General features: G+C 36.1%; 2 long non-coding RNA genes across 2 annotated transcripts in view; one reads left to right on the top strand and one right to left on the bottom strand.

Moving 5' to 3' along the window:
* Nucleotides 1–66: 66 nt before the first annotated feature.
* LOC144370322 (uncharacterized) lies at nt 67–25,506 on the bottom strand. Its single transcript, XR_013430300.1, has 3 exons — nt 25,250–25,506; nt 5,185–5,273; nt 67–196 (listed from the first exon to the last, which is right to left on the bottom strand). It is a non-coding gene; the product is annotated as an uncharacterized LOC144370322 (long non-coding RNA).
* LOC144370323 (uncharacterized) overlaps nt 14,720–27,079 on the top strand; it is a 38,418-nt gene continuing 26,058 nt past the window's right edge. The window contains exon 1 of the long non-coding RNA XR_013430301.1: nt 14,720–14,779. This is a non-coding gene — a long non-coding RNA (uncharacterized LOC144370323). The remainder of the gene's footprint in view (nt 14,780–27,079) is intronic.

Below are 27,079 nucleotides of genomic sequence, written 5' to 3'. Positions count from 1 at the left end.
TTTGGAAGCATGGATTCAGAGAAGGTAGTATTTATTCCAGGTCACCCTAAAGTGAGGCTTGATGAGTGGGTCTTCACTTCCCAGGTAACTGTGTGTCCCTTGGCTGCAGAGTACTGCTCACCTGACAATGCTGGGTAATCAGGACCAGTTTTGGGTATGAGGATTTCTTTGGTTTCTTTCTGTTTGCAGTCTTCTCCTGGAAAGTCATAATGCAATTGGTTGATTTCATTTCTATAAACTACAATTAGAGTTCTTGTTTGTGAGTGGATAATTATTTCCCTGTGTTTGAGCTTGGGCTGTTTCTGGACTCTTCAGTTGTATAATTAGGGATTCTCTTTAGAATTATTCTAGCCATAGGCAAAGAGGGCTACTGTGTCCTGTGGAAAGGATGTGGGTGCTAAGGTCCTGGACCTGAGCGAATATTCTACACAGGATGTGGTAGTTCCCACTAGTCCTGGAACTCTGTTTCCTGTACAGCTATTTCTGGAAGTTCTAAAAGATGATGTGAAGAAAGCAGTTAAGGAAAAAGGAGGAAAGATGATAAATATGTGGCTTCAGAGAATACAATCCGCTCCAGGACTAAGCTATAGCTCTTGAAAGGATTGTAGGGAGAAAAAAGGGGATATTCTTTTCTTCCTTATTTATTTATTTGTTTATTTTTTGTAGTGGGAGGATAACTTTTCCTAAATCATTGCATTTACAAAGAAGTAATTTTTTTTTAATTATTCTGGGAAAAGAAGGAAGTATATATCCCTTATTCCCAAAGCACTCCTGATACTACTTGATTAAAAAAAAATATTGTGTGAATTTTACTAGCAATTTATTCTTGATGGTAATCCTTTTCCAAGTTTTCAGGATCTAATTTGCTGTTTCCACAAGATTGGTTTATAAGCTCCACAGGATTAAAGTAATAAGGAGACTTAGGGGCCAGGTATTGGAGATCACCTTTTAGGGTTCCCCCAGAAAGTTCCCAGAAAGTCATTGAGACCTGAAAATCTCCATCTTTCTGCTGGCTGACCAAGTATGCTTCCCTTGAGGAAATGGGGAGCAACAGACTACTTATGTGACGTGGGAGGTGCTAAAGGACCTTGGATGGTGTCTTCCTCTCTGGCTTGCTGTGGAGCTGGCGGTTTGTACCATTAGAATGGCTTGATTGATAGTCAGTAGAGAAACCTATTAATAAATGTTATTATCTTGGAGACAGTAGCACATTAGCTGAGAGGCCAGGTTGAGACTAGCAACTGCAGGGAGGAGAAATATGAGTTGGAGACTGAGGGTGTGACCAGGCTGGCATGATTTGTAGAAAGGCTTAAGGTGTGTGGTCAGGAATCAGAGGGGCTTTGCTGAGGAGCGGAGGCCTCTGGACTCCGAGCAGCAGATAAAGGCACTGGAACAGGAGATTAGCAACTAGGAGGCCAGCTCCTTCATGGCTTTCTCTCAGGTGGGGTAACTCTCTACAGGCATTGACTTTGCCTGCATTAAAATGTTCCTGCAAGTGAATGAGACAAATTCTGGCTATTTGTGTACAGCAGATTATTGCTGAAGCTCATAGGGAATTTTTTCTTTTTTAGTTTTGTAAACTCTATTTGCCAGTTGTGTTCATCATTTTTTAAGGAAACATGATCTATAGCATAGCTACATTAAACCAAACATACTTGGGCATTGTTCTGGTCTATGAGGATGTTTCATTTCCACAAGACCCTTCCCCAGTTCAGAATTATCAGCCAGCCAGAATTACGTATTTTTTTTTTTGAACCATGGCTTGACATATGATAAGCATTTTCATTAGTTTTAGAAAAGGTAGGAAGAGGCCTCATGAAGTCCTCTCGAAGCAATCTTGAGTTGTCTTCTTATTTGTACTGATTAAATGGAATGGAATCTACTGATTTCAAAATGAATCATATGTCCTTCACCCACTTTTGAAGGAATGTCTTTCTTAAAACTGATAATTCATGTGCATATGCATTATCTTAAGTTTGTATGATTTTTTTTTCCCAAACTGTACAAGATCCAGCCATTATGAAGTGAACCATTAGCGTTTTCTGTTTTTATAACTCCAGAATTTAGTTCCTGGGGGATTGTTAGTATTGTTTTTATAGTGTTACACCATGTTCAAGAAAGTAATATATCTCCACATGACTTAAGGGACTTGATATTTGACATAAAATTATAGTCATGTATAGCTCTGAAGCTATGTATAAAAAGATGAAACTGAATCGTTTCATTGAATACAGTACAATTTCTCCCCAAATAAATTGATTTTAGATGAATTCCCTTCATCTCTTCCACCCTGCTGGGCTTTGCTGCTTGCTGTGAGACATAGCTAAGTAGGAAGGAGGCTGTTGTTATTTGATGGCAAATTAATTCAACAATTTCAACAAACGTTTATCGAATGCCTACTATATGCCAAATATAATGCTACATGTGAGGTATACAAAGAAGAATCAGGTGTTAGCTCTTGCTTTGAAGAAGTTCAATACTGAGTAAGGCCAGAGGCTTGCTTACAATTAACCATGATGTGATATATTAAGTGTGGAACTAGTGACAATTCAAAGGGAGTGTAAGGAAGGAAATGATCTATTTTCTTTGACATCTGAACTGGACTTGAATCTTAGGTGAAGATCACAGAAAGGATGTTTTAGGCAGAAGGCAAAAATGAAAGAATAGCATTTTTATAAACTTTAGGTTATCTGCTGTTTTTCTGGCTGTAATGCACTAAGATTTAATCTGGGGTAGAAACAGATATGAGGCTTAAATCCCTTACATACATTTGTTAAAAAAGAAATTAATATAATGTTTTATAATAGAAAAAGTGTTTTTTCACAAATTATCTCATTTACCACTCTTAGAATTCCTGGGAGATAAGAATTATAGAAATTCCTCTGTTTACAAATGTTCAAATTATCAGTATTTTCTAATTCAGAGTGAAAACGTGTCAATTCTATTTTTCACCAACAGGTGGCGATGGTGTCTACATACTATGTAGCTTCTCTGGGTCTGTTTTACTCATTGAAATTGTGTAGGTGTTTGTGTGGTTTTTGAGTATTTCTTGAGTATTCCTAACTGCATCATATGGAATAGGTGAAAAGGCAGGGAGGATGTGGTAAATGCTGCTAAGGTAAGTGTGGCAGAGGCTTTTAGAGAGCCTGTTATGTCCCTTCAACCTGCTTTAGTGCATATGCAGTCTTGGTGGACAGTTCCGCAGGCAGGCAGTCTCCTTTCAAATCCCAGTGTTATATTTTTAGAGTGCTCCAGAGTCATCTCTGGACTGGCAGGAGCCAACTCAGACTACACCCAAATGAAGTCTTCTGGGTGTGGGGGAGTTAATGTCAGGAGGCAACCCTTCATTGATGGTGGATGGGGTCCCATGAATAAACTATCCAAGGTCTTATCCTTTTGGTAGATAGTTCTCAAATGCATTCCTAAAGTTGCTGGCAGAATTGAGCCTCTGATACTATGGCATCCAGTTCAATAGTCTCTACACCTTTTTATTGGCTTTTGTTCTCTAACTCAACTGCCGGATAGCATATTTTCTGGAGGTTGTCATCTTTAGAATATGAGATCCATGAGAGCAGGGGCTTTTGTTTAGCTTCTCAAAGAGTTCCAAGCAAAGAGTAGGCAAATATCTTTGTTGAATGAGTTAATAGATGAATACATAACTGGCAACAAAGAGGTCAAAGATGTAACTGGATATAAAACTTTGAAAGAACTGACATTCTTAAGTTGCAATGGGGCCTGCAAAATTACACTTTTCTTTTCTGTTATTTTGGACTTACAAATAGGTGAACTTGGGACCTGACTTGTTGGTGAGTGACAAATTGCATATTGTTTATCTTTTTTACTGAGTCACAGGTAGACCAAGAACTTGTGTGAGATATGAGAAAATGATATTGTGGCAGGTTGAATAATGCTTATCCAAAGATATCAAGCCACAAACCCAAGAACTTCAGCTGTTACCTTACTTGGAAAAGGGGTCTTTGCAGATGTCATTAAATTGAAGATTTTGAGATGAGGAAAAAACTCAATTATAAATCTGGGCTCAAAATGCTGTCATATGTGTCCTTATAAGATAGAGATGAAGGGAGATGATATACATACAAAGAGGAGAGGGTAATATGAAGTTGAGCTCAGAGAGCTGTGATCACAACTAAGGAATGCCAATAAATCCCAGAAATTGGAAGATGAAAGAAATGGTTCTACTCTTAGACTCTCCAGAAGGTCCTTCCAACATTTTGGTTTTTGAGGTCATCTGGTTCTGAGGGACAAACTTGGGTGCTGTTAGGACTTTCTGAGTCAACAGCTGCAGTCCCAAGGGCCAAGTTTCCATGGATTAAGTGCTGGTGGTTCTGGGCTTAGGGCACTAGCAGCAAGTTTTCTGGAGATGTAGAACAAGGAAGGGAATTCCCTAGGCTTGTGGGATAGGCTTGGGTGAAGCCAGAGATCTTTGCACCAGTGGCCATAATCCCAAGGCCATGATTTGGGAGGAAGAACTTTCTTAGTTCTCATGGAGTGAGTACAGGTAGTGCCAGGAATTGGGGTGATGATGGCTATGTACCTTCCCCAGCTCCTGAAGGACAGACTTGGTAAAGCCAGACTGTGGACCAGCAGCTACAGTCCTGAGGCTGTCCATTCAAGACATTTAAAGGTACTTGGAATCATTTTGACTGCAGGAAATATTTTCAAATTTTACTCTCATATGCTTCAACTTCTATGTTTGTTGTGAGGATAGCTCTCAAAATATCAATTCTTTAGAATACCAGTGTGCTTTAGCAGGGTAAATGGGTACAGCTTATTTCAAAAAAATGAAGTCCACAAATCAGGTACAAGATGTATCTCCTGTTATATATAAACTATCAGCTTAATTCATATAATTACTAGGCATAATATGTGACCTACCACAAAAAAGGTCAAAGTCCTGATATTTTTGTTTCTTTATATTTAGTCCAGACTTTTTTTTTCTTTATATATTTTGTTTCTTTATATTTAGTAGATACTTTTTTTTTTTCAGGCAGAACTCCAGGATCTTGAAGTCAATGTAATGCAAGCAAGCCTTTTAATGTTAAATGTGTTATATTACATTGTGCCTAGACAATTGGAAATTTATAAAGTTATAAAACAAGTTGAAGATTCAGTTCTTTTTCAGGTTTTGGTTTAAAGATAAAATTGAAAATAGAAGATGCTTACCATCTGACATTTAGCGTTATGGCTAGTGTTGGAAATCCAGGGTGTGGGTAAGTGTGACACTCGGATCTTTTCCAGCGGGTGCTAGAGATCTGTCCCAGAAAGTCAGTGGATAAAAAGGATAGAGTCAGCCAGCAGCAGCAGAAATAATTATTTCATGCCTTCCACTACTCTCCAATTTCTTCAGTGTTCTAGATTGGGGTCTGGGGTTCTGTCTCTACTCATAACTACTTCTATCTTCTTCCCCCGTCCCTTCTTTCCCCAGCTTCAGTGATGTGGTATCTGGTAGAGATGGCATTTCTAAGAGAAATGTGACATTATAAGTTTCTGCTTCCTTCTTCCAGCTTTATGGAGGTATAACTGACAAATGAAACTTGTACATAGTCAAAGTATCCATTTTTTATGAATATACATGGTTTCATGGACACACATTGTGCATGATTTGATGTGCATATAAATCATGTAATGATTACTGTGATCAAATTAAGCAACACATCAGATACCCCACTCACTTTTTTTTATGTGTGCTAAGGACACTGAAGATTTACTTCTAGCCAATTTAAAGTAAAACCCACAGTTCCCAAGATGTTCATTAAATTCCACTGAACTTATTGATTGCATTACTGGAAGTTTGTACCCTATGACCAACACATTTCCATTTCCTCCCTGCCCCTGGAAATCCCTGCTCTACTATCTGCTTCTGTGAGTTAAACGTTTTAGATTCCATATATAAGCAAGAACATACATTATTTGTCTTTCTGTGTCTGCCTTATTCCATAGTGGGCTATCCTCTAGGTACATCTATGTTGGCACAAATGGCAAATTTCATTTTTTTTATTGGCTGAATAATATTCAGTTGTGTATGTAGATCACATTTTCTTCATCCATTCATCAGTATATGGACACCTTGGTAATTCCATATCCTGGCTATTGTGAATACTGCTACAAAAAAAAAAATCAGGATGGTACAGGCATCTCTTTGAGATACTGATTACATTTCCTATGGATATGTATCTAGAAGTGGCATTGCTGGATCCTATGGTAACTTAATTTTTTAAAAAAAATTTAAAAGTTCATACTATTTTCCATAGTGGTTGTCTCAATCTACAATCCTACCAATGGTGTGCAAGTGTTCCTTTTTCTCCACATCCTGTGTGTCCTTGATGATGAGAAAAATTATACATAGCAATCATGAAATACATATATGTTGAATGAGTGAACAGTGAGCAGACGTTTCTGAATAAAGACCAATGAAACAATAATGGTTCCAAAGTGATCCCATCATAGGAACAGGACACATAGGAGGTGGGCAGTGGCAGAGGTTAGGGCAAGGTGGTGAAGTTGAGGGATCCTAAGCTAAATATAATACCAGACTAGAAAAGAATAGAAAGCAGCAATCAAGAGACTAAGATTATATTTTAGATCCCCAAATTTCTGTCACAGTGGTGTACTCTCTTGAAAGTAGCTTTTTTCCACTTCTTTTCTGAAAGGACAATTTGCCTGAAAGAATAAATGACAGCCAGATGAGTCTGTTCTCCTACCATATTCATACCCCACATATAGCAGAGTTTTACTTGATTTTTAAAGGAAGGTAAATGTTAGAGATTTTAAAGAGTGTTCCACTGCCATGGATTACATAAATGGAAATACATACTTCTTCATTTACCACTAAATTTTGTTAGTAAGTACAAGGCTACATTTACATGATCTTAACTATATTGACAACCTAAGGTTAGGAAAGCAATAGTAATTACTACTCTTTAGACAACATTGAAGTATAGCCATGTATTTAATGATAAAATTACTATTGCATTTACAATATTTGGGTAGAAAATTGGTGTATTCTATTGTGTTTACTCTGTGAATCCTGATTTGATCAAACATCCATGTAGCAGACTCTGGTCAGTTACCTTGGTGGAGAACTTTAGTTCTACATGTATACACACTGAGTAAGCACATATGGCCCATTTGTTTCATGCTCAATCAGTTACTCATTCGATTTAAGTAGACCAACCATTTTGGAGTTTCAGATCTATAGATTTGATATGCCCATGTTAATAAGCATACATTTTTATTTTAATATAGAAACAGATATTAGTATATTTCTACTATTATTGTGCCCAGTAGTTACCCAATACCTAATTTTAAAATTGTGTGATGAGAACCACAGTTTTATGGAAATACAGCTATGTTTCTAAATGGAGCAATTAGGTGACATAAATTGCAGACAGTGTATGAGAAATAACTCACTGTAATTGAGTATGTCATATGCATAATTATATGGTACATTATGTACCTATCAATTGACAATACAGTCAACCAGCACATCATATGAGACACAAAAACTGCATTTAAAAAAGACAATAATGGAGTAGGAGCCTTGTAAAACATGGTTTGCTCTCATTAATGTTTAGAATGAGACAACCTTTCTAATATGCTATCACTCACTAAAATCAATACTGAAATGAAGGCTTTTTCACTTTTTATCTAATATGTTTATAAATATCTTATATTTGAAAATTTTAACATTTCATTAAAAACCCAGCTGTATAATAATCAATGACATAGAATTGATGATAAACCACAAAACTATTAAATTTAGACAACTGGGAAAATGTTTTATTTCCTTCTAAAATATTCCTTTAATACAGTTTTGCTGCCTCTTCCAATAGGTCTTATGAAATCCCTCTACTCTGCTAAAGTGACACACTTTTGCTCTGGTAAAATGACCACATTCTTTGTAATGCAGAGTGTAGCAAGTTAGACTTGCTTACTTCCATCTGTAAGTTCTCTAGGATTCCTCACCTTCTTTATATGCAATTGCCTTTAGCAATCTATTCCCTGTAGTAGAGGAATAACTGGAAGTTGTTTAAATGAGTACAAATGTTAGAAAACTTCAACAGAATGCATTAGTGCAAATGTGTAAGTATCAGAAAAAGGGCAAACTAGAAGCCCTGGGCTGAAAATAAACCCAGGATCTATTCTTAACTGACATAAGTACTTTCACCTATTAAAGGAGGCCCATTGGACTGCAGATAGTCCAGGAAAGGGAAGCATCAGGTATTTGATAAACCTTTCTTCCTCATCTACTTTTGAGAGTCAGGTCTTTTGTAGCTGGATAAATCAGAATCTGCAAAGAACAGAAGAAATAGCATTTTACAGGTGGTGGGATCAAAAGCTTTCTCCTCCAGGGAAAAATTGCTCTATTATTTTCCATTTCTATCCTTGGGGTTAGAATTCAGATTGATTCTCCTATGAGCATAGTCTGGCCAGAGCCTACTGCAAAAAGAATGAAGTAAATGAAATCCTTTTATGTGATTTGGAGCTTCCAGTGGTGGCTTCAAATTTTAGAACCTCAATAGCACAATTGCAGAAACATCCCTGGGATGTACAATTGTCTCTTAGAAAATTTTAGCTTTCAACCTCCTGTACATATGGATTTATGGGCTATTATGTAGAATTCTCAATGAAAATGTGTGCACGTGTGAAAGAGAAAGAGAAAAGAAACAGACAATGGCAAACAATCCTCTACTTTGAGACATGAAAATATAAGTATTCAGCATTTAAATTAATTCCATATATTTCTGTGTCTCCAGTTACATGAAGTCAATTATCCAAATAAAAATTAAATTAACTTGCTATAGACTTCACATATTCTCCACTAGAGACACAGTGTACTAGCAACCCGCATCTTGCCTCCCTGTGCGTGCTGTATCTTGTAATTAACAAGATATAAATATGGAACTTGTCTTCTGGATAAGATCATTCGTTCAAATATTGGGCTTCTTTGTAAAAAAAACTTTCAAAGGACTTTTTTTTTTCTTTCTTAGTTGCAGGATGTCAGACAACCAGGAAAGGACTCTTCCTCTTAAAGTCCACCAGGTGCTTGTCTAGGGGACTACTGCCATAGAGCACAAAGTATACTTTCATCCCAGTTTTCAGAGAAGTGTTCTTTAAAACAATATATAAAATAAATGAATAATATTTGAATCAAGAACTAAGCATTTATCAATAATTGATAAGGAACTTAAAAACGACCATTACTCATTTCAAGATCCAAAACTAGCAAATATGTTCTATATTCAAATATGCTCAAAAATGGAGGAACTGACCAGGAAAGGTGTTCCAATTTTACATATATTCCAAAATATCTGTGATGGTATATGGAAGGTGCCATTTATTTTCCTAAGTGCTTGGCACTATGTATATCCTATAAAGTAGGTATTGGGACTTCCAGTTTATAGTGAAGGAAATAGCCCTAGAAAGCTTAAATCACTTGTCCAATAAGTGATATGACATAGATCCTCTACAGATAATCATTTTTTTTCAGGTGCTGGTATTCTATTTCTTCTTGTCATTCTGTCTGGCTGAATAATTGTATCATAAGTGACAGAGAATAAGGTTTCAATCTTGGGCTGTATGATTCCAAACTTGTGCTCATGATTGTTTTACTCCAACATTCCATTACATTTACAAAATTTGTTAGTAGCTTGCTCAAGCCCAAATATTCCCATCTCTCCAAAAAGGCAAAAAAAAGTCTGGGTTCTGTTCTGATGTAGGCAAGAATGTGTGGGCATGCATTATCTACAGAGTTATTTTCACAGACTTCACAATAATTTTAGATTGACCATATAATAGTTGATTTATTTAATATACTTTTTTGAGTAACAATAAAATTACACCCAGATTTATGAGAAAATTATAAAATTTAAACTTAAAAGGAAACCTTAAAGATCATCTGGCTGGATCTCTCACTTTATAGAGCAAAACCTTTAGGAGTTTGTGCTTGATTATGACGTATGTGAGAGCACCCATGAATCTGCTGCTGTGTGTTTGCATGTTTATGTTGGAGGGGAGAAGGAGATTGTTACCTGCATTGGGAGACAATATTGAATTGTGAGGCATCTGAGAGACTCTCATCAAGAGGAAATGGAATCTATATAGTCAATGAGAAGAATTAACAAGAATCTCCTTCTCCATTTATATTGAGTCAATCAAGATCATGATTGAATTAGTTTTCTGAAAACTTCATATGCTTACTTAATATCAGTACTTGCACAACCTACTTCATACCTTTATGCATATGATTTTAATTGCATCTTATTTTATTTTTTATTTTTATTTTTTTTAAAGAGAGAGAGAAAGAGAATTTTTTTATATATATATTTATTTTTTAGTTCTCGGCGGACACAACATCTTTGTTGGTATGTGGTGCTGAGGATCGAACCCGGGCCACACGCATGCCAGGCGAGCACGCTACCGCTTGAGCCACATCCCCAGCCCTGCATCTTATTTTAATTCACTAATTTTCCAACTTTTTCAAATGTAAGATTCTTTTTAAAAACACAATCAAAACATTTGCTGGAATTTCCAGATAATAGTGGCAATAGTTTTAGCATTTGCTGAGAAAATATGAAATTTTAAGACAGCTACTCAGTTCAATAACTCTTTAAAATAAATTTCTATTTCAGAGATGTCAGAAGCATCTCCATATATCTGAAAAGAGACAGTACATGTTGTAACGGAACTATTTATTCATTATGTCGACAATATCTGATATGATCATTCATTTCCTTTAGGATACCATAGTTCCTCTTCATTCATTCACCACATTAATTTTAATTTTAACATATGTTAATAGAGCACATTCTAAAGGGAGACACTGCATTAGACAGTGGATACACAGCAGGTGTCAAGCTGGTTCTTGACTTCTTGGAGCTCAGAGTATAACATATACAATAGAGAAAGTTTGCAAAATACCAGGCGTGCCCTTAGCCTAGGTTCAGGTCCTCCTGCCTCAGCTACCAGGATTGCTGGGATCACAGGCATGCACCACCATGCTGGGTCAGGGAGTGCTCCTTGAGTTATTGGCTCGCCAGAGAATTGAGCAGATCTTAGGAAGAGTATAGAAGAATGGTACAGGACTAAGGGAGCTGACTCGGCTCCAGTCCAGAGCCATTTGTATGGATCATGCGGTGAAGCATTCGTCCACATTTATTTATCCATATCATATATTCATTGTATACATATCCATATCTGTATGTATCTATATCTACGTACACACATACACACAAATAATGGTGTCCTTATCCTTCACTGAATAAAGTAGAATATTTTAAATCAAGAAATGTTTAATAAGGACTTTTACTGCAGAAATTCTTAAAATGGGATGCTCAATATGGGTGTAGTCAGAGTCCATGAGACTAAGGCCTACACATGTGCTTCTTCCTAGGGATAGAGGTCTTATTGCTGGATCCCTCTGAGGTCAAAGCTAGCCTTTCTACCAAACACCTAGGAGAGCTCTCATACAGTCATTCATTCATTTATAAATATTTAATAAATGCCTATTATTTGCTAAGCACTCTTCTGATACCTGGGGACATATAAAAAATTCTTGCCCTTAGTTTATATTCTAGTGGTCAGAAGAAAAAAGTGAGACACAGATGGTGACAAGTGCTATGAAGATGAGGCATATTAAGCAGAAGAGAGAGGTGCAGAGTACTATTCTACAGAAAGTGTGCAGGTTAGGTGTCATCCAAATGGCATTTCAACTGAGACCCACAGAGTGAGTAGGAAAGTTCCATTGTTAGAGGAGAGTCTGCATTCCCACACCTTCCTAAATCAGAAAGAATAATGTGACCCCTTTTTCTATTCTATGGCTTAATCTCTATGGACACATTTTCTGCTCATGATTTGCTGCTTTCTGGGGTGACTGACAGTGTTAATATTTATTCCATTCAAGAGAAATCTGAAGGGAGGAACTATTTTGTGAAGGTCTTTTGACCCTGTCCAGCCTCTAAAAGATCTTTCAGCTTGGTATAGTAGTTTCAAATGTTTGCTGACACCTATAATAAATGATTATAACCTTTGCTACTTTGAGGACAATTTATTGACCTCATAGAGGAGTTTTATTTATTTTTTTTCAATTTTATGGTCCCATAAGAAGAACGTGGAAAAAAATAATCTTGAAACAAACATGTTAGTCATTAGGGCTGATCAAAAATGAAATTTCTCTCCCTCTGGGAATATCAGTCAGATTGTTTTTTTTTTTTTTTTCTGCTCATTCAAACCCTGCCTTGGCTATGTGATTTCTTTTGAACTATAAAATGTGCCCTGAAGTAATTGATGTGAGTCATTTCCAGGAAGAAGCTTTAACAGCTGTGGCATAATTCCCCATGTTTTTCCCTGCCTCTGAGATCATGGACAATGTGCGGAGCAGGGTCTTCTGTTAGCTGGGTTTCTGAGTTGAGGTCCCTGGCTTAGCTACAGTGGAGTGAGAGAGAAATAAATTTTATTTTTAAAGGCACTAAGATTTTGTTGTTTTGATTGGTGCAGTTTAATTTGACCTAGGGAATGTTCTGGTCCCATGCACAAGGCTAGGTGTAGCCAGTAAAACATCATTCATGTGTGAAAAGTTTCCACTCAGCAGGAGCAATATCATCCATGAAAAGATGAGAGATGATAGTGTAGCTAGGAAAAAACTGAAGGAGAAGGCTGAGAGAAGCTATTTTACATCAAGTAGAAGAGACTGAAATGATACCAATGGTTTTTACCATAAGATGAGGAAATGAATGAAATGATAATTAGAAGGCCAGTTAGATCAGGTATTTAGGGACCACTAGGCATGTGTCAGAATATTTCCTTCATATGATATCTGATACATCCTGCCAGGATTAGGGTGACAGCTAGAAGCACTGAGGGAGGAGGCACAAGCATATTCTTTTCTAACGTAACCCATGCCTGATGGAGGACTCCTGGTGGAATATTTTCACCTCTGCTCTTCCAGAAGCACTCTCTACCCTTCTCTGTGCTCGTCTCTGCACAGGTAGTCTGACCTTTATGTGTTGCTTGTTTTTTTGCTGGTTGCCTCCTTTACCCAAAGCTCCAGCTCCTGACATGGATCCTCTCCAGACAGCTATTCTCTCAAGGTGTTGGCAACTGTTCTCTTTTCAGTCCTTCCAGCTGAAGTGCAATAGCTGCATCCTGCTGTTTCTGGCTGGGGACGCTGCCCCTGTCCTTGCAGATTCCCCAAGCCTTGCCCACACTTTTGTAAATGGTGTCTGATGATTGCATGTAATGATTCCACCTGTGAGTTCAATGATTCCATCTATTTCCTCCCAGGGCTCTGATGGCCAGGGGTGACTGCTTTCTAATTCTCTTCTACTTCTCCCTCTTTGTCTATCTTTTCCAGAGCAGTTATTTCGGTAGTCTTTGTCTTCATTGTGGTTCTCAAGATCATCTTTTATTGGAGGGACTCTAATGGGCTTCATGCACATAAAGATTTCCTGTATTCTGTTTGAATATCATAATTTTTTCCAATTTATCCCTTCTATTTGTTGTTTTAAATGCCTGTGTTAAAAAAGCAGTCATTGTAGAAAAATTAGAAATTACACATGATGATAGCTAGTCATCACCAAACTGGGTATTATTCTAGGTGTTTTACACAGATTCACTAAAAGAAGTTTTTATACATATATTTTTCTTATTCAGTATTCAGTTATTTTTTAACAAAAATGCAATCCTGATAGGGATATTATTATGGAATTTATTTTTTTCTGGGGGTGGGGTCCTAGAAATTGAACCCAGGAGAGCTATACTACTGTGCTACATCTCCAGTCCTTTTATTTTTTATTTTGAGACCAGGTCATGCTAAGTTGTTGATGGTCTCACTAAGTTGCTGAGACCAGCCTCAAAATTGTGATTCTCCTTTCTCAATCTCCTGAGTCAATGAGTTACATGTGTGTGCCACCATGCCCAACTGTAATCTACTATTTTTTTGAATTATTTTTTAGTTGTAGCTGGACACAATATCCTTATTTATGTTTATGTGGTGTGGAGCATTGAACCCAGGGCCTCATATATGCTAGGCGAGCACTCTACACTGAGCCATAACCCCAGCCCATAATCTACTATTTTTTAAAATCTAAAATACATGTGATGATTTCTTCAGGGCTATATCATAATTTTTAATAAAAACAAGATACTATATTTTATATTGAATTTATACATTCTACTATTATGGGATGTATTAGTTGTTTCCAGGTTTTTCCTTTTGTGAATAAAGTGGTAAAAATTAGTTGCCCTCATATGTAATTCTTTAGGATTTACTTCTTTAGGATAAATTCTAATGCCTAGGACTACAAGGTCAAAGCATATAAATATTTTAAGACTTTTGCAGTTACTCTAAAGAACCTATTGAGGATTGTATCAATTTCTACTCCATCAGTGGCATAATGGTGATTCTATGTATAACAGTACCCCCAAACAGGTTATAATTGGTAACATTAACTTTCCCACTAATAACAGTAGTCAGAAAAAAGTATCTCATTAAACATTTTTCAATTGCTAGTGAAATTGAGTTTTAAAATATTTATTATTTTGTGAAATGACTTGATGAACTTTGTCCATTTTTTTCCATTAGGATGTCTGGCTTATTAAATTTTAATTAATTTGTTTTTAATCAAAGTTACATGTTAACAAACAAGTTACAAGTTACATGTTAACATTGTTTGTTAACAGGTAACTTTGCTAATGTGCAGCTGGCTAAAGATGATGATAGGGCCCATTTCTTCTGCCCTCCACTTCCTCTTGCCCAGAGGTAACTGCTTTTAATACTTTGACTTAATTATTCCTGTAATTTATCTACATCACTAAAACCCACGAGTCAATTGATTTTCCCCTATGAAATATGAAGATTCAACTTTTTCCTCTCCATTAGTCCTTCTAGCAAGGGCATTCTTAGCTTTCCATTTTCATAGTATAGTTGATCATTATTTTGACTAAGTCACTATTCACTGTTTGTATTACTATGAATGTGCATATGTCCCATAATAAACTCTGATTACCTTAACTTTTTTGTTTCCTCTGGATTTAATATCTTTTAAAATGTTTTTATTTGCTTAGTTTTCTATGTATTTACCAATAATTCAGTCCCAAATTATTTTCTATTCATACATATTAGATATTCTATCAAATTGGTATTTCTGAAAAGGTTTTTACTTTTCTTTGGTATTACGTTTCCTGTTTCCTGTACCTCAAATACTCTTTTTTATTTATTTTTGTTTATTTCCTCAATTCTGTTGGAGCACAGCCTTGGCATATCTAGAGAAAAGGTACATGAGGTTAAAATTTTAGATTTTACAAGTCTGATAATGTCTTCATTTCCATTTGCACATTTGGCTAGATCCTTGGTTAGAAAGAAAATTCTAGGCTAGGAATAATTGCTTCAGAATTTGAAGTATTGCTTCCGGTTTCTAATCTGTAGCTATCTCTTTCCCGCCCTTTTGACTGTGATCTGCTTATTTTTTTCTGGGCACTGTGGGATATCCTCATCATTTCTAATATTTTGAAATTTTGCAGTGACATGTCTTGATAGAAGTCTATATCAAAAGAACTTGATGAGCACTTTTATTTGGGCACACATGCTTCATTTGTGAGCAACTTTTATAAACCAATTTCTTTAATGCTTTTTTTCTATCTTCAGTTTTTCTTTTTGGGTCTATGATGTGCATGTTGGATTCCCTGAATCTTCTAATTTTCTTATCTTTTTTTTCTTTGTTTTTCAATGTCTTTTTCTTAAACCTCTTTTTTTGTCAACTTCTTCAAATGTATATTTCAATTTTATTAATTAAAAAAACTGCGACTCTGTTTTTAGTTTAGAGATCTTGCTCCCCCCCCCCCAACCCCGAGTTTTTCTGTGTTTATGGTCCTGTTTATTTTTCTTGTGCTCCTTTATGGTACTGATAATTGATTGTCTTAGGACTGATCCAGTCACTGGCTATTTCCAGTAAGGTTTGGGTTTACTTTGGCACTTTGGTTCTCTCAGAAACTTAGTAGGTTTTTGGTTTGGTTGCATCAAATAGATTAAAGTGTGAAAAATTAAAACAAAATTCTTTAATTCTGAAGCCTGAGAATTTTTGTGTTTTGGCTTCTGTGTGGTGAACATCCTTATCAGCTGAAAAGCTGCTGCTTTGCAGCAATCTGGAATATCCTCTTTGATGAGGTGATGAGCCTCTTTTAAATTTTTTCCTGCTCGAGAACTTTTAATGGCATGTGCTTAAACAAGTCCAGGATCACCAACCTCATTTCTGCCAAGGCTGCCACTCTACAACTTGTAAGAGTTTCAATATGGGGTACAGAGGCAATTGATTTTTTTTTTTTAACCCTGCAAAGAATCCTAATTGGGGACTCTCAGTATATCTAGATTTCTTGCTCAAGGCAGAGTGTGCTTCAGTAAGACTGTATTAGTTTCTCTCTCAGCAAGCAGCCTGGATTGCTCTAGTCTGAGTTTATCTTTTTTTTTTTTATTATTTGGGGGTGGGGTGAGATTAGTCTGAAAATCACAAGAGCCAACTATAAAATTCTGGCATTTTGAAATGTCTCAACCATTTTAAAACATAGCCTGTCTAGAGCTCCTGGTCTCTGTTTCAGAGTGAGTGAAGACACAATTTGATGACATGTTCTGCTTCCACTTAGCAAAACCCTCTATATGGCAGCAGGGATGTCTGGGTCTTCCATGGATGGTTGTGTATCCTCACTCAGACAACTCCATATTTTAGTTTATCCTCAAGAGCTTACTTTAGGGCACCAAATTCTATCTGAATCAGTGAGTGATTCACTTCATCATTAGTAGCAGATCAACAATGGTTTACACAGGTTAAGGTGTTCATTTTCTTCCCCCATTTTAACATATCTATAAATTCATAATCCAAGGCTGATGCAGCTGCTCAAAGATAGCCTCAGTAACCTGGGCTTCTCCTCTGTGCTTCATTCACCATCCTTAATGTGTGCTTTGCATTCTTGTGGTTATAAGCTAGCTACTGTACCTTTCACCATTGACTGAGAAGGAGAAAGGCAAAGTGCATGCCATCTGCTAATCTCTTTAAGAAAGCTTTCTTGACCCAACTCATGCTTACATCTGATTGGTTGCCAAAGGTCATGTGATCGGTACCAGCCCAGTCCCTGGACATGGTAAGGCCATGTGGGCAGAAGCTGTGTCAGCCCCTGTGCCCAAGTTGTTGGGCTGTTTGTCCTCTGTGTGTGCTGTTCTTTATTTCACTCCTCTTAGAGGTGATCTCTCTTCTGATCAAGATTTGTCTTGATTCTGTATAGATTAGTGGACTCTTCAATCATTTCATCAGTTGTGCAGAACAGCCTGGATCTACCCTTGTAGCAAGAACCCTGCAGCTCCCCTCTGCCCTGAATCAGGGTCATGTCCTACCACTTTCTCCTGCCTATTTTGTTGAGACAGATCCTATTTATAGGAAGTTTCCTGTTTAGTGCTTTAAACAATATTTCATTAATTTTTAACTCCAAATAATTTTACAGTGTGGTGAATATCTCTGACCATAAGCTAAATTCTCAATATAAAATATAAATTTGAAATACATTTAAAAATCCACCAAGCCATGTAAGTAGACCTATATTTAATTTCAGCTTCTATTAGAGGGAACATGGAGGCTAAAGAAATCCTTCATCAGTTTTATGTAATCCTATTTAAATTTGACTTTAACGAGTATGCGATGGTCTCAATTTTCACATTGCTATTATCGTTTTGATGTTGAGTCTTCCTTGTCCTCTAATTTCTGGGTCCATGAATCTGTTCTACAGGGAGACCATTCTGACCTGACTCTCAGCTGTTAAGTTGTACTTACAAACTTGGAATGGTCTTATCAAGGCAAAGCTCTACTCTCTTAGTGGTATTTTTATTAAAGTTTTGCAATATAATCCCATAGTTTTCAAACTATACTACAATCAGGATAACTATAAATACATTTTGTGGAATTTGATCGTTTCACAAATGGATTCTTATATTTGTGAAATGTAAGACTATACTTATGTATACTTTTGTGGAGGCATGCTGCTCTGTAGACCATTTTGGCTCAATAGTCTTTGCAGGCCATAATTTTTTTTTCCAGCATGGTACTACTTTAGAGGTAGGATAAGGAGATGATGCTGAAAAGTTAGAATTCCCTCATTTCTCTGTATATCTGTATTCATATCTTTGTATATGTGGTTGAGATATTTGGCTGTGCTATTTTATAACAGAATTCTTATACTTCCTTTTAGCTAGGTGTGGACTTTTGAGTAATTTCTTACCAATGGGATGGGAATGTTATCAAAGTGCTGTATGAAATGTATGAGAAGAGTCCTCTTTATCTATTGCACTTTATTATTGACTGGAATTCAGATGTGCTGACTGGAGCTCAAGTATTCACCTGGGACCACAAGGGGAAAGCTTGTGTGCACCTTTTGGAGGAGGAAGGGAGATGGAACAAGATGGGGAATGCCGAGGTAGCTCTCTATTGCTTATATCTAAACCTTGTTTTTGTGAGAAGAAAATAAGCTTCCGTTTTGCTTATGTCCTTCTACTTTGGGATTTTTGTAGCATGTGACAAAACATTTCTAATGACACATGTACTTTTGTTTCATGGATTTCATATAATCAAAGCGCTGTTCCTTGATAGCTAGACTAACCTGTAAAATGGAGGTTTCCAAAGTGAAGTAAGCATGCCATGATGTACATAGCATGACCCACTGTGGTGCAAGAGGAAATGTTAGAACATGAGTTTTAAAAAATCAAATAGTAATCTAACAAGAGTAATGGAGGTTTATTTACATCCAGTTGTCAGATTGCCGTGGCACCTTGGTTCGGTGTCTTAGACAATCATGTACCAAAAGGAAGTTCTAAACATGGAGAGTGGATGTTTGTACCCTTAACTCTTATTTGTTTTTAGCAACTGCAAGAGTTAATGTGATACCTATGCTGGTTAAGAAGAGTTACAGATCATATTCCTAATTTAGAATTAAAAAAAACTTGTTCTAATTCGTTATACATGACAGTAGCATGCATTTTGACACATCATATATAAATGGAGTATAACTTCTCATTCTTTGTGTTGTACATTGATTATACAAACTATGTAATTCTACATCTATGCACACAGGATACGACTGTTTGATTCATTCTTCTATCTTTCGTAACCCTATACTCCCTCCCCTCCCTTCACTCTCCTCAGTCTAAACCAAAGTATCTTTATTTTTCCGTAGCCCCACACCCATGGTGAATTAGTATCTGCATATCGGAGAAAACATTCAGCCTTTGGTTCATTGGGATTGGCTTATTTTGCTTACCATAATAATATTTCAATTCCATCCATTTACCAGCAAATGCCATAATTTTATTCTTCTTTAAGGCTGAATAATATTCCATTGTGTATATACACATTTTCTTATCCATTCATCTGTTGAGGGGCTTCTAGGTTGGTTCCATGGTTTAGCTATTGTGAATTGAGCTGCTATAAACATTGATGTGGCTGTGTCACAGAATTATGCTATTTTTTAAGTCCTATGGGTATAAACTGAGGAGTGTGATAATTGGGTCAAATAGTTGTTCCATTCCAAGTTTTTGGAGGACTCTACATATTGCTTTCCATAGTGGTTGTATCAATTTGGAGTCTCGCCAGCAATGTATTAGTGTACCTTATTCCCCACACTTACTGTTGCTTGTATTCTTGATAATTTACTCTGGCTGAAGGGAGATGAAATCTCAGTGTAGTTTTGATTTACTTTTCTCTAATTGCTAGAGATTTTGAACATGTTTTCATATATGTTGATTGATTGTATTTCTTCTGAGAAGCATCTGTTCAGGTCCTCAGCCCATTTATTGATTGGGTTGTTTGTTTTTTTGGTGTTAAGTTTTTTGAGTTCTTTATATATCCTGGAGATTAATACTTTGAGGTGCAGCTGGTAAAGAGTTTCTCCTATTCCGTAGGCTCTCTCTTCACTTTACTGATTGTGTCCTTGGCTGTGAAGAAGCTTTTTAATTTGATTTCATCCCATTTATTGATTCTTGATTTTCCTTCTTGTGCTTTAGGAGTCTTGTTAAGGAAATCAGTTCCTAAGCTGACAGAGTGAAGATTTGGGCCTACTTTTCCCTCTACTAGGCACATGGTCTCTAATCTACTGTCTGAGTCCTTGATCCACTTTGAGTTTTGTGCAGGGTGAGAGAGAGAGGTTTAATTTAATTTTGCTACACATGGATTTCCACTTTTCCCAGCATCATTTGTTGAAGAGGCTATCTTTTCTTCAATGTATGTTTTTGTGCCTTTGTCCAGTATGAGATAACTGTATTTACGTGGGTTTGTCTCTGTGTCTTCTGTTCTGTATCATTAGTCTATGTGTCTGTTTTGGTGCCAATGCTATGCTGCTTTTGTTACTATGGCTCTGTAGTATAATTTAAGATCTGATGTTGGGATGTCTCCTGCTTTACTTTTCCTGCTAAGAATTGCTTTGGCTATTTCTGGGTCTCTTATGTTTCCAAATGAATTTCATCATTGTTTTTTCTAGGTTTATGAAAAATGACTTGGTATTTTGATAGGAATTGCATTAAATCTGTATAACACTTTTGGTACTATGGCCATTTTGACAATATTAATTCTGCCTATCCAAGAACACGGGAGATCTTTCCATCTTCTAAGGTGTCCTTCAGTTTCTTTCTTTAGTGTTCTGTAATTTTAATTATAGAGGTCTTTCACCTCTTTTGTTAGATTGATTCCCAAGTTTTTTTTTTTTTTTTGAGGCTATTGTGAATGGGGTAATTTTCCTAATTTCTCTTTTAGAGGATTTATCACTGTTATTTAGGAACACATTTGATTTATGGGTGTTAATTTTGTAACCTGCTACTTTGCTGAATTCATTAATTGTTCTACAAGTTTTCTGGTGGAAATTTTTGGATTTTCTAAATATAGAATCATGTCACCTGCAAATAGTGATAGTTTGTGTTCTTCTTTTCCTATTCATATCCCTTTAACTTCTTTCTTCTATCTAATTGCTCTGGCTAGAGTTTTAAGGATAATGCTGAATAAAAGTGCTGAAAGAGAGTATTCTTGTTTTGTTACAGTTTTAGAGGAAATGCTTTCAATTTTTCTCCATTTAGAATTATGTAGGCCTTGGGGGTTTAGCATAGATAGCTTTTATAATGTTGAAGCATATTCCTGTTACCCCTAGTTTTTCTAGTGTTTTGAACATGAGGGGTGCTGTACTTTGCATCTATTGAGATGATCATATGATTCTTGTCTTTAGGTCTGTTGATGTGAGGAATTATGTTTATTGATTTCCATAGGATGAGCCAACCTCACATGCGTGGGATGAACCCCACTCGATTGTGGTACACTGTCTTTTAAATATGTTTTTGATGCAATTTGCTAGAATTTTATTGAGAAGTTTGCATCTGTGTTCATCAGGGATATTGGTCTGAAGTTTTCTTGCCTTGATGTGCCTGTCTGGTTTTGGTATCAGAGTGATGTTAGTAGCTTCACAGAATGAGTTTAGAAGGGTTCCCTCCTTTTCTATTTTATGGAATAATTTGAGGCAGATTGGTGTTAATTCTTCTTTGAAGGTTTTGTAGAATTTGGTTGAGAATCTGTCTGGTCCTGAGCTTTTCTTAATTGAGAGGCTTTGATGTTGTCTTCTATTTCATTGCTTAAAATTAATTTGTTTAAATTGTGTATGTCCTCCCGATTCAGTTTGGGTAGGTCATATGTCTGTAGAAATTTGTCAATGTCTTTGAGATTTTCTCTTGTATTGGAGTATAATTTTCAAAATAGTTTCTAATTGTCTTCTATGTTTCAGTAGTGTTCATTGTGATGTTTCCTTTTTCATCATGAATTTTAGTAATTTGATTTTTATCTTTTTCTCTTTGTTAGCATGGCTAAGGGTTTATCAGTTCTATTTATTTTTTTCCAAAGTACCAACCTTTTGTTTTGATGATTTTTTGAATTATTTATTTTCTTTCAATTTCATTGATTTCAGCTCTGATTTAAATTATTTCCTGTCTTCTAATAATTTTGGTGTTGATTTGTTCTTTTTTCAGGGCTTTGAGATGCAATGTAAAGTCATTTATTCATTGACCTATTTTTTTAATGAATGAGCTTGATATGTTGCCTTGATATTCTCATTTACCTCCAAGTATTTTTTTATTTCATCAATGATATCTTCTACTATACATTCGTCATTCAATAGAAGCTACTCTAACACCTGGAGGCTAAATAATATTCTATTTTTTATTTTATCATTTATTTCTTTTTTAAACATCAGAAATTTATTAGTTGCTTAAATATCATTGTTTTCTAATTTCATTACATTATGATCTATAGAATGCAGGGAATTATCTTTTTTAGTATCTTTTTTTTGTATTTGCTAAAGTTGCCATGTGATATAAGATATAGTCTAGTTTAGAGAAGGATCTGTGTGCTGCTGAGAAGAAAGTCTATTCACTGATTGATGAATAAAATTTTCTATGTATGTAGTTAAGCCCAAATTATTAATTATATTTTTTTGTTCTATAATTTCTTTGTTTAGTTTTTGTTTGGGAGGTTGACCCAGTAGTGAAAGAGGTATGTTAAATCACCCAGTAATATACTGTTGTGATGTATTTGAATCTTGAAATTGATAAATGTTTATTTGATGTATATAGGGGCTCCATATTTTAGGGCATAAATATTTACAATTGTGATGTCTTGTTGATGTATAATTCCCTTAAGCAGTATGTAAAGTCTTTCTTTGTCCCTTCCAATTAACTTTGGCTTGAAGTCCACTGTATCTGGTATGCAGATAGAAACCCTTACTGTTTACACAGTCCACGTGAGTGATATGTTTTTTTCCATCCTTTTATCTTCAGACTGCGGAAATCTTTTCCTATGAGGTGAGTCTCTTAGAGACAGCATATTGTTGGGTCTTAGTTTTTTTAAATCAGTCTGCCTGTCTATGTATTTTGATTGATGAGTTTAGTCCATTAACATTCAAGGTTATTATTGAGATATGATGTGTATTCCTAGTTATTTTGGTTTATTTCTTGTTTTTAATTTTAATCAGTTTTTCCTTTGATTAACTATTCCTTTTGTGTAGTTCCTCACTTTGCTGATTTTCACTTTTTTCCTTTATTTCATCTTTATAGAATATCTTGTTGAAAATGTTCTGTAGTGTAGGCTTTCTAGTTGTGAACTCTTTGAACTTTTGTTTATCATGAAACTTTTTATTTTATCTTCAAATATGAAGCTTACTTTTGCTCAATATAGAATTCTTGGTTGACATCTATTTTCATTTAGAGCTTAGTATGTACAGTTCTAGGACCTCTTATCTTTGAGAAACTGGGTTGAGAAATCAGCTGAGATCTGAGTTGGTTTTCCCCTGTAGGTAATCTCATATTTTTCTCTTGCAACCTTTAAAATTCTATCCTTGTACTGTATGTATCCTTGCTCTTTGTAATTTTTACATGTGGGGTCCTGTAACCTCTTGTATTTGATTTTTCATTTCATTTTTCAGATTTGGGAAATTTTCTGATATTATTTCATTGAAAATACTGTGCTTTCCTTTGATTTGTATCTTTGTATCTTTCTCTGTCCCAATAAATCTTAAATTTAGTCTTTTCATGTTATCCCATAATTCTTGGAAGTATGCTACAGTCTTTTCACTGGGTGCCTATTGGTCTGGAGATTTTAAGTCATTGCACCTCCAAGGTCCAGCAATTGCTTGTCCATGTTGGAAAAGTGCATCCCAGGAATCTCCTTTGGGTTCCACTTGTGTGGTTTAGTAGCCTGTTCTTTGCCCACTGCTTTGCCTGAGGACCCCATGATTCCTGGTCTCTGACACAGTCTCTTAATTCAATCTCCCCAACCCAGACAGACACTTCTATCTGAACTGGTCCTGCAAGCAGCCAGATTAGAGGGGAAAGAGGAAGCCAGGTGGGTTTCTGTGACCAGTATTCCCCTGTGTAAACCTCTGTCCATGCTTCATTTTCTCCTGATCACACTCTCTGTCATGCAGCTCATTTTTCAGGCCAGACTCTGCCAGTCATTGGCTCCCCCAGCTACCAGCCCACTGCATTGCAGTTGCAAAATGTTTCCTTCTGCAGTTCTCCATGGCAGCTTCCCTCCCATACTCTGCAACACAGTTTACTATTTTGTTTTGGGTTTTTTTTTTTTTTTTTTTGCAGTGTCTCTGATCTCTAAGCCCTCCATATCCTGATATCCCTCAGTTTTCCTAGGAATGGAGGTTCCTTTAATTCCTTTATTGCTTTACTGTTCTGGCTTGTTCCTCCAGCTGCTGTCACAGCTTTGGGCCTGGGATCTCTCCCCCTTACTTTATTATACAAGATCTCCTGAGTCCCTAATCTGTTTTGAGTGTTAGTATTAAATTCCAGTAAAGTATCCTCTAATCCTTGATCATCTGCCCACCTTGTTGAAAAGCTGCCTGTCTGGTTTTTCTTGGTTCATGCCACAGATCCACCAGGGCAGTGACTGCTCCATTCCACCATCTTCCTAGTATTCACTACCCCTCATATTCCTACTTTTAACTCAACCTTCCTAAGATGGCTACATGACTTAAAAATATTTTGGGAAAGAAACTGTAAATTGAAGAAAATCTTAATACCAATGAACAGCAAATAAACAGCAGAGGAGACATTTTCCATATTATGTGTACGAGTCCGTGTATGTGCAAGGTGACAATGCCACCCATTTTACTTCAGTAACACTTCATTATTATTCAGTATGAGGAAAAAAGTTCCAGTTACTACAAATAGACACAATAGACTTCTTATAATTATTTATTCCATCCAAATCTTTTCACTGATAACTTGTTTTTATATCTGTTTATAGTGTTCATAATACAATGTAATAAATATGTATTATTGATAAGTAAATTTATTTACATGAATGAAGTAAGGTTTGTTTTCTGAATTGAATGGATTAAAAAAGTTCTCTCTCTCCTTCTTTTTTTAATTTGGAGAAGTTGAAAAGGTAACAACCTCTATTCCTAAACCCTCTCTGCCTGAGATTTGAAAGAACCGAATAAAAAATAGACCTGCTTCCTGCAGTTAAAGTCCACCTATTTCTGAACTAAAACTGCAGTAACTCCATGCACAGCTTGAAAAGAGATTATGATAAGCAAGTTTTGTTTCTCTACTCTTCTAGTTTCCCAGCAGGTCTGGCCTAAGGCCCAGGATGAAAGGAAATATAGAAATTAGGGATAAAAGTAGCAATAAGCAGTGCTATCCAATGAAACTTACCTTAATTCTTGAACTCTCTCTTAGATCAGGTTTCCATTACTCACAATGCTGTCACCAGGCAGTTAAGTCAGATTATTTTAGCTCATGGGCTATAAGCAATTCACTCTTGCTCTGAATATTTCCTTATATTAAAAGGAAATACCATTCTCAAACTCTCTGAAAAATACACTACTTATTTAATAAAGAACTCAGATTGAGGGCAATACATACTTTTGTTACTATGATAATTTCTCGGTGTAAATTTCTTCCAGACCAAGGTTAAGAATACCCATCAGTTGAACTTAAGATGATTTGTACTTGAGTAGAGCAAATGTTAAGATATTTCTGTTATTGTGCCAGAACGTAGTAAATTATTGTTTAGAAAGATATGAGGACTTGTTTCTTTCTCCTGCAATGAGGCGTTAAGTGGACTCCAAGGTATAAGATATTTAGAACTTTTCATCCTTCCTGTGTTATGTATGATGTTGCCTAAAATGGACATGGCCATCATGTTCCTTATTTCTTGATTCAGAGTTTGCATGTGAGGTTACCGTATCACTCACTCCCTAAATTTGGTCTGCAGTAACCTTAGACTCAAAGGATTCTAAATCTGGATTTAATCACAGGGTTGGTAGGATTTAGGGTGTAAGGATGAATTTAATTATTTGGGTGTGGGAGGAGTGGGTGGTCATAGTAAGGGTAGGCATGGCAAGAGGGCTGGGTGAGCAGGGTGTGACTTTGCTCTAGCTATTATTAAGGACAACTAGGATTGAGGTGAGCTTGTGTTTGAGCTTCAGACATTCTATATAAGAGGAAATAGAAGTAGGAAGCAATTATGAAAAGGCCAGAAAGGTAGAGATGAGCAGTGTTGGAGAAACTTTCTCTGTTTTGATGCCCTGCAAGTGAAGAAATAGGCAAATGGAGAATCCAGTGGTGTTTTGTAGTGGTAAGTAGCAGCCACAATTTATAAGCTGTTGTAGGTTAAAAATTAGACAATTTTCGTTGTGAATATCTTTATTGAGATAATTTATATATCATACACTTCACCCATTTAAGGTATACACTTCAATGGCCTTTGCTGTTTTCATAGAGTTGTACTTTCATCACCACAAGTCAAGTTTAGAATATTTTTTATTACCCACAAAAGAAAAAGGTAGCCCTTAACTGTACCCACCAGTTCTTCCATACTCAACAGTCTCAGGCAACCACTTATCTTTCTGTCTATATAGATTGACTGACTCTGAATACTTCACATAGATGAATAATACAGCAATGAATAATGTAATATGTGTTCTTTTGTGGTTGGCTTCTCCCACTTAGCACAATGTTTCAAGGATCATTTATGTTGTTGCATGTGACTGTACTGCATTTCTTCTTATTGCTGAATAATATTCCCTTGTGTTGTATACCACATGTCATTAATTGATCAATTGTTGGATATTTTGGCTTGTTTCCACTTTTTGGCTATTATGAATAGTGCTACTGTAACTGCTATGTCCAAGTTTTTGTGTGGACATGTTTTCATGTCTCTTGAATATGTGTATCTAGCAGTAAAAATGCTGCATAATATGGTAACTGCATTTTATTTTAATCTTTAAGTTTATTTTTGATTAATATGTATGAATTATACATTATAATGGAACTCAGTGCAGTATTTCCACACTTGTACGTACAACATTCGCAGATCAAATCAGGGTGATTAGCATTTCCCTCTCCTTATCATTCCTTTATGTTTGGAGCCTTTGAGCTTCTTTCTTCTAGGTCTTCATAAAATAACAGGTTATTGTGAACTACAGTCATCCCTCTGTGCTGCAGAGCACCAGAACGTATTCTGCTATGCATTTTGGAGCA

This window comes from Ictidomys tridecemlineatus, chromosome 2 (assembly GCF_052094955.1).
Source record: "Ictidomys tridecemlineatus isolate mIctTri1 chromosome 2, mIctTri1.hap1, whole genome shotgun sequence".
In the NCBI taxonomy this organism is placed as follows: Eukaryota; Metazoa; Chordata; class Mammalia; order Rodentia; family Sciuridae; genus Ictidomys; species Ictidomys tridecemlineatus.
This window is presented reverse-complemented; position numbering and strand designations above follow the sequence as displayed.